The sequence below is a fragment of the Myotis yumanensis genome, unplaced genomic scaffold (genome assembly GCF_028538775.1).
Source record: "Myotis yumanensis isolate MYYU_CA2020_CCGP unplaced genomic scaffold, mMyoYum1.0.hap1 SCAF_6, whole genome shotgun sequence".
Lineage (NCBI taxonomy): Eukaryota > Metazoa > Chordata > Mammalia > Chiroptera > Vespertilionidae > Myotis > Myotis yumanensis.
In genome coordinates this window covers 67,067,603-67,079,993 of record NW_027223757.1, presented here as the reverse complement: position 1 = coordinate 67,079,993, position 12,391 = coordinate 67,067,603, and the positions used below count along the sequence as shown (strand labels likewise).

At 33.1% G+C, this 12,391-nt stretch overlaps 1 pseudogene; it reads left to right on the top strand.

The window, feature by feature from the left end:
* Positions 1–1,032: 1,032 nt before the first annotated feature.
* LOC139013159 (golgin subfamily A member 7 pseudogene) lies at positions 1,033–1,684 on the top strand (annotated as a pseudogene).
* Positions 1,685–12,391: the final 10,707 nt, after the last annotated feature.

Genomic DNA, 12,391 nt, shown 5'->3' with positions numbered 1-12,391 from the left:
AACATGGATAAATATCAAAACACTAGTGGCCCGGTGTATAAAATTTGTAAATGGGTAGGGTCCCTAAACCTGGCTGGCGATCAGGGCTGGCCAGGGCCTCACTTGCCTGGCTGCTGGCTGCCTGCCAGGGCCTTCCTTCATTCCTCACCACCCCCTGGTTGTCAGCACATGTCATAGTGAGCGATCGGTCTCCTGGTTGAACTTCTGCAGGGACAATTTGCATATTAGGCTTTTATATATATATATAGATTATGCTGAGCAAATAAGCCTCATATATCTGTAATGTATGATTCCTCTCATTTAAATTGCTTAAACTGGTAGAATAATTCTGTGATGGGAGAGAAAAGTGTTTGCCTTTTGGTGGGACAGATAGAGATTGACTGGGAAAGGAAATTAAAAGAACTTTTTGTGTTAAGGTAATATTCTAGATCTTGATAGAGATTTGGGTTACCATAAGGGTAACTGAATACTACACATAATATTTGTACATTTTACTTTATATAAATATTATCTCAAAAGAAAAAGGTAAACTATAAATATTTAACTCAGCTTGACGTGCATACTAAAATATTTATGTTACCACTTACTGATATTTGCAACTTACTTTGAAATTCATAAAAACAATAAAATAGATTGATAAATGAAAAAGGAGAGCAAATGGACAAATCAGTGATAAATCAATTGCAGTGAAAAGTTAATAATAGAATCTAGTTAATGGTTGTATGGGAATTCACTGTAAAATGTTTTAAACTTTTCTGTGTGTTTGAAAATTTCCATAACAGAATGTTGGGAAAATCGTGTTTATAGACTCTGTTTTCTAACAATACTTGTAAAAGAATATTTATAGCAATTTTATTCTAAAAGCCCCAAATCAGAAATGACACCACAGTCTATTAACATGTGAATGGATAAAGAATCTGTGATATTTTTCAAAAAGAACAACTAATGCTAAAAGCAACAACATGGATGCATTAAAAAAACAGGAATCTGAACAAAAGAAGCTGGACTCAGGCAGCCCGTCTTGTGCTCGCCATGAGGCCGCAGCAGGCGCCAGTGTTCAGAAAGGTGTTCATTCAGCGAGACTACAGCAGTGACACACGCTGTCAGTTCCAGACCAAGTTCCCCGCGGAGCTGGAAAACGGGCTTGATAGGCAGCAGTTTGAAGAAACAGTTCGAACTCTAAATAACCTTTATGCAGAAGCAGAGAAGCTTGGCGGTCAGTCTTATCTTGAAGGTTGTTTGGCTTGTTTAACAGCATACACCATCTTCTTATGCATGGAAACTCATTATGAGAAGGTTCTGAGGAAAGTCTCCAAATACATTCAAGAGCAGAATGAGAAGATAGATGCTCCCCAAGGCCTCCTCCTAACAGATCCCATTGAGAGAGGACTTGGAGTTATCGAAATTACCATTTATGAAGACAGAGGGATGGGCAGTGGAAGATAAACCATGGAATTAAAGATCCCAGCTCCAGCTGGGAACCTCATCTCTCCACTGGCTGATCACAGAGGGTCCCCTACCTCCTCTGCAGAGCGTCATTCCTTTGTATCTGCTGCCAGAGCCACGGTGCCATTTACTCCAAGGACTAACTTTCTAAAATTCCACACCTGGAGTGACTGCTAGTCGCTCAGCATCCACTTTTTGTCTCCAAATTCTGTAGGACTCTGTAGTCTTTTCATTAGTTTCTGAGGAAACACAATGAAGCATTTCACTTTTTTTATTCAGAGCTATTAATGAAATATGCAGGTGGTCAGCCCAACGCAATTATTTCTTATCTGCCACCAGTACCAATGGTTCTCTTCATTCCTTCGGCCAGCTTCCCAGGTGGCTATAGACCTCAAAGTTATGTCTTAGCCAGCGTTTAGTCTCATTCCCCCAAATTAATAAAATGCTTTTCTTCAGGTTTTTAGTATAGGGTAGGCTATGTCTGTGGTGTTGCTAATGCATCTCCCAGATTTCAAAGAACTACCAGTTTTGCCATGACTCAAATCTTAAAGGTCTATTTCTGTTGTTAAGTTTCTCAAACTGAAGTTCATTGGAAAAATAATGTGTTCTTTGTTTTATTATAGCAATTATTACTAATAAAGCAGTATTTAATACAGTTTCCAGTATTTTTCTTTGGAGAATTTTGTTATCATTGCATTACCTTGAATGTTGGGAAGCTGTGGTATGTGTTGCTTGTTCCTTATATAAATAAGTGAGCACAATACAGTGGATGCTAAACCATCAAACACATAAATGCTCCTGAAAGTGTAATAAGCAAGTGTAATAAATATTTTAATTATAGTTTTGTTATAAATATAACTTATGAGAAAAAAAATTGATAGGAATAATACTGTATATTGCTGATTTTTAACTATCCCTACTGGCAAATCTAATGATTCACAGAATTTCCTTATATACAGTATTCATTGCACAGAAATCTTATGATAGGTTTAAGTACAGTAAGTTAAGTGATTTCCAACTAAAACTCTCAAGCCTGAGTCAATATTTCTAGTTCTTTGGGCTGTATGTTTTTAGTACTGGGCTTCTTATGACTTTCATTCACCTTTGAGGTTTGAGAGCACCATATTTGGGAGAGAGTTAAATATATTAGAGAGAATGAAATAGTAACAAGTTTTAGTTTCAGAGATATTGTAGGTGCTAATACTGGATTTACTCTTTCAGATTTAATTTCTTTTATGGGTCTGTTAGTTTCTCAATAAATTCCATAGGTCTGTGTAATATTTTAATTATATAAAACTCCTTTGTTACTTTATAAGCTATATTAATGTTTGTCTGCCTTTCACACGCATTGCAATGCAATAACTTTGCTGAAATATTAACACATTAGTAAAACTTTTCTTAAAAAAAAAAAGAAGCTAGACTCATCCAGCCGGTGTGGCTCAGTGGTTGAGCATTTACCCATTAATAAGAAGGTCATAGTTCCATTCCTGGTCAGGGTACATGAGGGCTTGATCCCCAGTAGGGGGAATGCAGGAGACAGCTGATCAAAGTGATCAATGTTCAATTTTTGTCTCTCATCAGTGTTTCTATCTCTCTATCCACCTCCCTTCCTTTCTTTAAAATCAATAAATATATTTAAAATAAAATAAAAGAAGGTGGACTGGAAATGTACACCACATGATTCTGGAAATTTTTAGGACAGGAAAAAACTAATTTGTAATGACATAAAGCAGATCAGGTTTTTTGCTAGGGGCTGGAGGTGTGAGAATTTAACTATGAAAAAATGGAGAGAATTTGGGGGGATAATGGAAATATTTTTTTATTTTGATTGTAATAGTGATGTATATATCTGTCCAAACTCACTGAAATACACATTTAAAATGGGAAGATTTATAACATGTAAATTTTATCTCAATAAAGTTTATTTGAAAAAGAAATATGTATAGTTTAGCTAATGTTCTGTATAACTTTGCAGATAATTTTGTAAGTTGTTTCAATCTTGTTTTCTTTTGTTAATCTTTGCCAGGGGATTTTTTTTCCCATTGATTTTTAGGGAGAGTGGAAGAGAGAGGGAAAGACAGAGAGAAGCAGTGATATAAGAGAAACACATGAATTGGTTGCCTCCTGCATTCCACTCTGCCCACCCCTCCCCCCCACAACCAGGGCCCAGGCTGGGAAGGAGTATGCAACCAAGGTATGTGCTCTTGACCAAAACAGAACCTGGGACCCTTTGGTCACAGGCCAACAGTCTATCCACTGAGCTGAACCTGCCAGGGCATGTTTCGATCTTATAACCCTTTGCTGAGGGCTATAATAACTCCTATGTGTTGATATTCTTCTCATTCAGTCTCCTAAATCTAGGTGTTTCTTGAAGTTCAAACCATGTGCTCAGTATTCAATTTAATTAAGTATTTTTCTCCTTTATAATAAGGACTGCTAATGTTTCAGTCCAGCTAATGGGGTACTCATTGCCTCCCTAAAACAAGCATCACCAGACAGTTTCTCCAGATTCAAGTTACATAGAATAAACTCAAGCAAAAAGATAAAATATTTTGACTTATGAGACACTAAGAAGTTTAAATAATGAAGCCCTATGGGAGACAAGATGCAAATGACACTAGGGAATGCCTAGAACTAGGTAACATTTCCAGAACTCTTTCACCATCTTTGCTCCCCTCCCTCCCCTCCTCCTGCCCCGATTTTGGACTTCATTCTCACACTACAGGTTGACTAACTTCATTTTTAAGGCTCATAGTTACTGAATTTGTCACATTCTAAATCCTGTGGCTTCACAAACCACAAAGAGTTAGTATTTATATTCTCTTCAATCCTAATTGCACACGGCCCAATGAAGGACCCCTTTGGCATAGTAGAGTTCAGATAACCACCTACAGCCCCATTTTTTACTATGGCCAGGGAACCAGGGGATATGGGGCCATGACATATATGACATCGCCAGTGATAGCTTTGAGAATATCAGGGTTTAAAATTTGGCAAGGGCATGCTACAAAAATAGTGAAAATCCAGGGAATAGTCTCATATAGGCTCACGGTAATAGGCTTATTACCATGTATTAAATATTTATTCAAATGTTAAAACCCAAAGGTGGATTCTTCATTCATTTTTCCCCAAAATAATTTGTAACTTACTTCTAACTCAGTTCTAGAAAACTAACAGGCATAAAAATGAAATAATACTTAATTACATTTTATATATTCTACATAAAATTAATATTTTTAAATAAAATTTTAAAATAAAATTCAGATTTTAATATTAGCGATGAAAAATAAGCAGTATACAATACTATGAAACTAAATGTGGAGAAGGGAAAAGTCTTACAGTCAGTAGAAGTAGTTAAAGACAATGTAGTATGAACATGAGGAAATCATGTATTTAGAATCTAATTTAGTTTAACAATTGATTACTGATTCTTCCAAGCAATTAATCTCTGGCAATCATTTTCATAGTCCACAAAGAAGTTGGAGTGAATGACCTCCTTTCTAGAATGTAAGAAGATGCAGTAAATATATATTAACTATATACAAGTCATATATTTTGACATTTAGGGAGAAATTATTTATTTTCTAATATATGTGTAAGTCCAGAACATTTGATATTAATTTAAATTGAAAAACATAAATCCTATAGTTTTAAATAAATGTGATATGAGTCAGTATGTCCATTATTCTTTTCAATCTTGATCTTTCACCAGCTAAATTAAAGCTTTCAAATATACAAACATAATGTACAAACATATTAACATGTAACGTTTCTAGGATTTTAAAATCTTGCATCAAATTCATAATTAACATTCTGATTTTACTTAATTCTACATTAACCTGGAGTCAAGCAACGGGCAGTTTATCAACTTTAATTTTCATTAACTTATTCTCTGTCACCCTTAATTGTTTTTATTTTAAATCTTTATTGTTGAAAGAATTACATATGACACCCTTTTTCTCCATTGACCCCTTATAGCCCACCCCCACACCCCACCCCAGGCCTTCACTACCTTATTTTCTATGTCCATGGGTTATGCATATATGCATACAAATTCTTTAGTTGTTCTCATTCCAGCCACCCACCTCAGCCTTCCCTCTGAGATTTGACAGTCTGTTCCATGCTTCTATGTCTTTGGATCTATTTTGTTCATCAGTTTATTTTGTTCATTAGAGTCCACATTTGAGTGAGATCATGTGATACTTGTCTTTCTCTAACTGGCTAATTTCATACATTTATAGCATGAAATACTGTGAAGCTGTAAAAAATATACTTTATCCTCTGAGATAGCATGGAGAGACCTGGGGACCATAACTGTCCTTTGTTTTTCTTATCAATCTTTCCCAACCATTTCAAACAGAATTCCCTGAGTTAAGCATTTTCACAAATTTAGTAATAGGGAATTTTAAAATAATCATTATTGAAAATACTAGTCATTGACTCTTAACAAATCACTAAAATAGATATCAATTTTTATCAATATGTTTCCTAAAAATTGCCCTAGCATAGCATTGTACTTTGAAAATACTTCAGTTAAGAAAATCTATAGCTAAGCAATTTTTTCTATGAATAAGTCCCCAGCAAGAATATATAATCAGGAAAACACAAAAGCCTTTAAATAAATGACTGAAAGCAGTTTCTAACCTGTTTCAATGATATTTGGAAGATGGATTTCTCCTACCGCTCTAAGTCAAAAAGTTTGCTCTCAACTAATATGACTCATTTCCTCACAGCTAGAAGGAAACCTTTAAAATTGCAGGGAAAATTTCCTTGGCAACATCTTCCAGCATTTATAGATGCTACTTTTAACATTTAATTTTAAATGTTCTGATTACTCAGAAGTAACTACTACCTATAAAAGATAAAGTACATCAAAATTCAGGTACAGAATTAGACACTGGGGCCTTGGCTAAGTTGGTTAGAGTGTTATCTCATGCACCAAAAGGTCGTGGGTTCTATTCCTGATCAGTTCAGGTGTATATGGGAAATAACTGATAGGTGTTTCTCTCTCACATTGATGTTTCTCTCTTTCTCTCCCTTCCTCGCTCTCTCTAAAAGAAATAAAACATATCCTTGGGGATCAGTGTTTTACAAGGCAAGGGTTTAGTGTATATCTCCTTAGTAATTAAACATTAATGTGTGTAATCAGTGAAAATCAGGACTCTTTGATTTCCAACAAGCATTAATTTGTATAAAAATTTTCATAACTAAATCATAAAAATCTTTCTTTGAGTATAATAAGTATAATAAATAAGAAAAAAAAATTTTGTTTTTCCTTATTTTTTACTAGAGGCTGGTGCATGAATTCATGTATGGGTGGAATCTAGTTGCCTGCCCTGATGGGGGCCAATCGGGGCCAGGCTGGTGGGGAGGGTGGGGGAAGGGGACTTGGGCAGTTGGCCAACTAGCCCCACTCCCAATGGAGGGCGGGGCCAGTCAGGGGAGGGACCTGGGGGTCGGGGGGTTCAATTGGGGCCCTGATGGGCTGGTTGGCCACCACAGTGTGCATCATAGCAACTGGTCGTTCCTGTCGTTCTGGTCGCTAGGCTTTTATATATATAGAAGATACTCAGTTTTCCCAGTTAGAAATGATTACATACAGTAAAAAAAATACAAAATTACAGTGAGTTAAATACAATTTACTTCTCTTAGAAGGAGGCAGTGTAAGGAGGACTCTAATAAGTCATCAGTGACTAAGGTAATTACCTTGATGCTCTATTGCCAAGGGCATGGCTTCCATTCTAAAGATTACCACATAATCCAGGATGGATATTGAAGCTCCAGCCCCCAAATGAAAAGTTTGCGGCCAAAGGAAAAGAGAAGGCACAAATAGAGATCCTTCCAGTTGAGATGACTCCCTTAAGCACCTTTTCTGGAAATTTCCCATAATACTTTGTTAATTGTGCTTTAAAATTGGCTGCTCTAGACTACATTTTTCTCTTGTAAAACTAGGTTGAAAAGAGCAAAACATTGGCTATATGTCATCATATAATGACCTACAACATCCCCTTGTACCACAAAATTGATGACCACCTGTCTGAAGATGTTTTTCTTTGGAATGTTATAAAAATGCAATTTTTTAAGGTGTCAAGTAATTGAAATACAGTTTGACTCAGTACTTACTAATGTTCTATATTTAAACTAAAATCCAAAGGCTTTCTTGTCTTCAAGGGTAGCTTGTAGGTTTGTTTATTGTGGGTTTTTTTTTCTGCCTGGTGGTTTGTAAAATGTTGTCTTTCCCATTATAAAACAAATTGGCATAATATGAATAATTCTTGGCTGGTATGTCATGAGTCATTTGATCTGTAATTTTAAGACTTCTTTCAGTTCACAAAACTTGTCATATCTTCATAAATTTTAAGATGTAGTTCGTATTCTGTTTTGTGTGTTTATACTTGATCTTGGTAAACCAAAATTGTTGATTTTAAACTTTTCCTGGTCCAGTGAATTGTTTTTTCAATTTCTGCAGCAGTGAATTCAGTTTAGTATACATTTCATATAAAACAAGAATGGGTTTCTCTTAATTTGTTATCCTTATATGTGTATTAAGATAAACTCAAAATATATAAAAAACTTTATTATTTTCTTATGATATATGTGGGTCTATTTCTGAACTCAATACTGATCAATTAATCTATTTTTCTATCCTATACCAAAACAATACCTAAATTGACTACGATAGCTTTATAATAAATCTTGACAAGTAGTATAAATAATTCATTTAAAAAAAAATTTTCAACATTGTTTTTGGCTAATCTAAGTCCTTTGCTTTTTCATATAAATATTGGAGTTATCTTGTCAATTTTTATAAAAAAATTTCATTAGTATTTTGAGTGTGATAATTTTATTAAATCTATAGATCCTTTTAGAAATAATAATGTAAAATACTGAACATCCCAATCTATGAACATGGTGTTTCTCTCCATTCATTTATGTATTTAATTTCTCTTTGCAATATTTTATATATTTCAATGTAAGCATCTTGCATATCTGTAGTTGAATTTATCCCCATTTATATTGTATACAATTGTAAATGTATGATATTATAATGATATTTTCATTTGGTTTATTAGTACTACTAGTATAAGAATATAAATTTGATATTTATATTGAATATGTATGTTTAAATGTGTTAATTTCTTTATTAGTCATATTAGTTAAATTTTTATAGAATCTTTATATATACAAATCTTGTTTTCTACCAATAACAATAATTTTAAGATTTCTACTTTTTAAAAGATTATATTTAATTTTAAAAATTTGCTTTTTTGTTCTAGCTATAATCTGTAGTAACATGTTGAATAGAAAATGTGGAAGTAGACTTCTTTATCTTAGTCCTCATCATATGAAAAAGCAATAAATAGATTAGCATTAAGTATATTGTTATCTGTGTTATTTTAGTTCCCTTTATCAGATTGCAAAAGTTATCTTTTAGATCCTTCTTTTTAGAATTGTTTTCTATTAATAATGGGTATTAATTTTCTCAAATGTTTCCTTTTGTGTTTCTTATGGTAGCCAGATGATTTTATCCTTTATTATTTTAGTTTGGTAAATTATATTATTTCAATTTAGAATGTTAGGACAACCTCATACCTAGAATAAAGCATACTTAGTCATGGCACTTTATTTTTTATATATATTATTGAAATTGATTTGTCTATCATATATATATGTATATATATGTATATATATACACTTGAGGGATAGTTGTTTGTAATTTTCATTCTTCTGGAACCACTTTGTAACTTTGGGGTAGCAAGGGCATACTGGCATCATAAAATAACCACAAATTTTCATTTTTCCCTCAACTTTTTAAAGTAAGATTATTATACTGTTCTTATTTCTTCTCTAAATGTTGGGCAGGATTTACCAAAGAAGAAATCTAGTTCTGGAGTTTTCTTCATGGAGAGAGCTTTTTAAAATATTTTTGAAGTAATTATAGATTTGCAGAAAATAGAGAGGTCCCATGTCTCCTTTATCTAATTTTACCTGATGGATAGAGCTATGTAACTATAGTAGAATAAAAAATTTTTTAAAAAAACCCACAGGAAATTGACATTAGTACAATGTGGTGTATAGTTTTATGCCATTTTATCACATTTGTATATTTATAAAATGACCTTCACAGTCAAGATACAAAACTATTTCATTACCACCAAGATCTTCCTCGTACTACTACTTTATTTTTACAGTAATCCATTTGTCCCACCATCACCATTCGTAACCCCCAGAAACCACTAATCTGTCATCTACCTCTATAATTTTGTCATTTCAAAAGTTATATAAATAGAATCATAGAGTATGTGACCTTTCGAGATTGACTTTTGACTCAGCATAATGCCCTTGAGATCCATTCAAGTTATTGCATTGTTTCCCTAGTTTGTTCTTTTGTTGTTGAGTAGTATGTTATCAAAGAGAATCAAACAAGGTGAGCCCTGTGATTTCCCCACATACTTCCCAGAGTCAATTTTCAGGCTGCACTTAGAGAGTAGAAAACCAAACAGAGCCTGGTGTCTCATTGAATAGAGAACATAAATATTGGATTTTGGAGAGGCTGATGAGGTTAAAATTTGCAGCAGAGTATAAATCGGTAGAGGAATCATGTCTATTCTTTGAAAAAGTGATAAATTGTGCATGCATGGCTTAATGTTTCCCATGTGTGAAGAAATAAATAGACTTAAACATTTCAGAATCTCACATCCCTTTAAGAGTACTTTGTTACCATTAAACAGAGAGCCACACATTAATAATGAGGCTTCTTCAGAGCCTGAAGCATCACTAATCTGGATTCAGATTAGCAGAAAGATCTAAATTCAAGCTTAAAAAAATTAAAATTGATTTCAAATAATTTACATGCCTGCCCAAACAAAATGCAAAACTCTTTAAAGAAATAAACAAATAATCCAGTTCTCACCCATAAAAGTATTAAGAAGAGAGAGGACCCAAATAAATAAAATCAGAAATGAAAGAGATGTTAGAACTGATACCACTACAATATAAAAGATATAAGAGACAGCTGTGAATACTGATAAATTTGAAAACTTGAAGAAATGAATGTATTCCTGGAAACACAACCTACCAAGACTGAATCGAGAATAAAGAGAAAATCGGTGACAGCTAATTACTAATATGGTGATTACATCAATAATCAAAAACCTCCCAACAAACCAAACATTTAAAGAAGAATGAATAGTAATTCTTCCCAAACTATTTCAAACTCATGTTACAATGTGATCATTATCCTGATACAAAAAAAAAGACACAGATGCCATAAGAAAATAAATGCTATCCAATATTTGCATTGGTAAAGAAGAAGCTCCCATACTGATAAGAAAATATAATAATTGTAAATGTGAATGTATATAGTTAGAGACTTAAAACATAAAGTATCAGAGAACTAAAAAGAGAAATCTAGAAATGAAGAATCATAGTTGGAGATTTTAACAATCATCAATCAGTGATTGAGAGAACTGAAGTAAGTTTACCAAAAATAAATAAATAAATAAATAAACAAACAAACAAATAAATAAAATTTTTGAAATCTTATTTTAAAACCTTATCAACCAACTTGACCTAACTGACCTTAATAGAATACACTAGAGGCCCAGTGCATGAAATTTGTGCACTGGTAGGGTCCCTAGCAGCTGTCAGCTGCTGGCCTGGTACTCCCTCCCTTCCCCTGGCCAGCCCTGCCCCCTGTTCGAACTCCCAGACAACTCCCAGTCAAGGAGCCAATTTGCATACTATGCTTATACAGTCTTCTGAGTCATAAAGGGTCACAATAATTTATAAAGAACTCAAATCATATGGAGTATTATATTCTCTGATTGCAGTGGGATTAAACTAAAAATCAATACCAGAAATATATATATAGAGAGAAAATCATAAATATTTGCAGTTTAAACAACACACCTAAGTAACTTGTGTCTAAAATAAATCAAAGGAAATTAGAAAATATTTTGAACTGAATTAACAAAGATTAAACATAGCAAAATGTGTGTGAACAAATAAAGTTGTGCTTACAGGGAAATTTATAGCAGTCAATACTTATATTAAAAAATAAGAAAGAGCTAGAAATTAATGATCTCAGCATCTACCTTGAGAAATTTGAAAGAAAGAAAAAGAGCAAATTATACAGAAAGTAAACAGGTAGAAGGAAACAAAACCAGGGGCAGATATTAGTAGAATAGAGAAAATAAATAAAAACAAAAGCTATTTGCTTGAAAAGATTAGTAAAATTGATAAGCTACTAGATAGCCTTATCAAAAATACAGAGTTTAAAAATGAGAAAATAAGAGACATATTGCAAATATTAGAAGTGTTATTCTATACAGTTATAAGTATAGGATCAATGAATGTATACTATAGTAAAGGATATTTAAATGTAAAATGGAGTCAATATTAGCAGTAATTAAAGTACTTTGGAAATTTTATATGGAGCAATAAATGGCTTAATTAGCATGCTTAAAAAAAAGGTAGGTGATGTTTTTCCAGGATATTTTAGGGGGAAAAAAGTCCTATGCTGAGAAGTTGAAGACTTCTGAAGTCTCTAAAAATTCTAAGAGTCCCTGATTGTATTAAATATCTTCAAAGCTATGATAATTTTTAGTAGTATTTAAATACCTTTTCATGACTTAAGAATAAATGAGAGATCTAGGTAGATTGATTCCTACAATTCTATCAAGTAAAAATGACTCAGGTGTACTTTTTAGTCACCTCACATTAAAAGCAACATTTTCTTCCTAGACTTAAAGAGAAAAATAAAAATAAAAAATTGTAACTATTGCCAGTTCATAAGTAGCTATTTATTTAAGTAATCATTCTTCTATTGGCCACCTGATTTGATGAAAGAGATTCTCCATAGTTTTCAGGGTACTGATTGAGTATGGTTTATACATTACTGCTTCATTGTTAAAGAAAAGGTATCCATTTTTTTCCCTGGGAC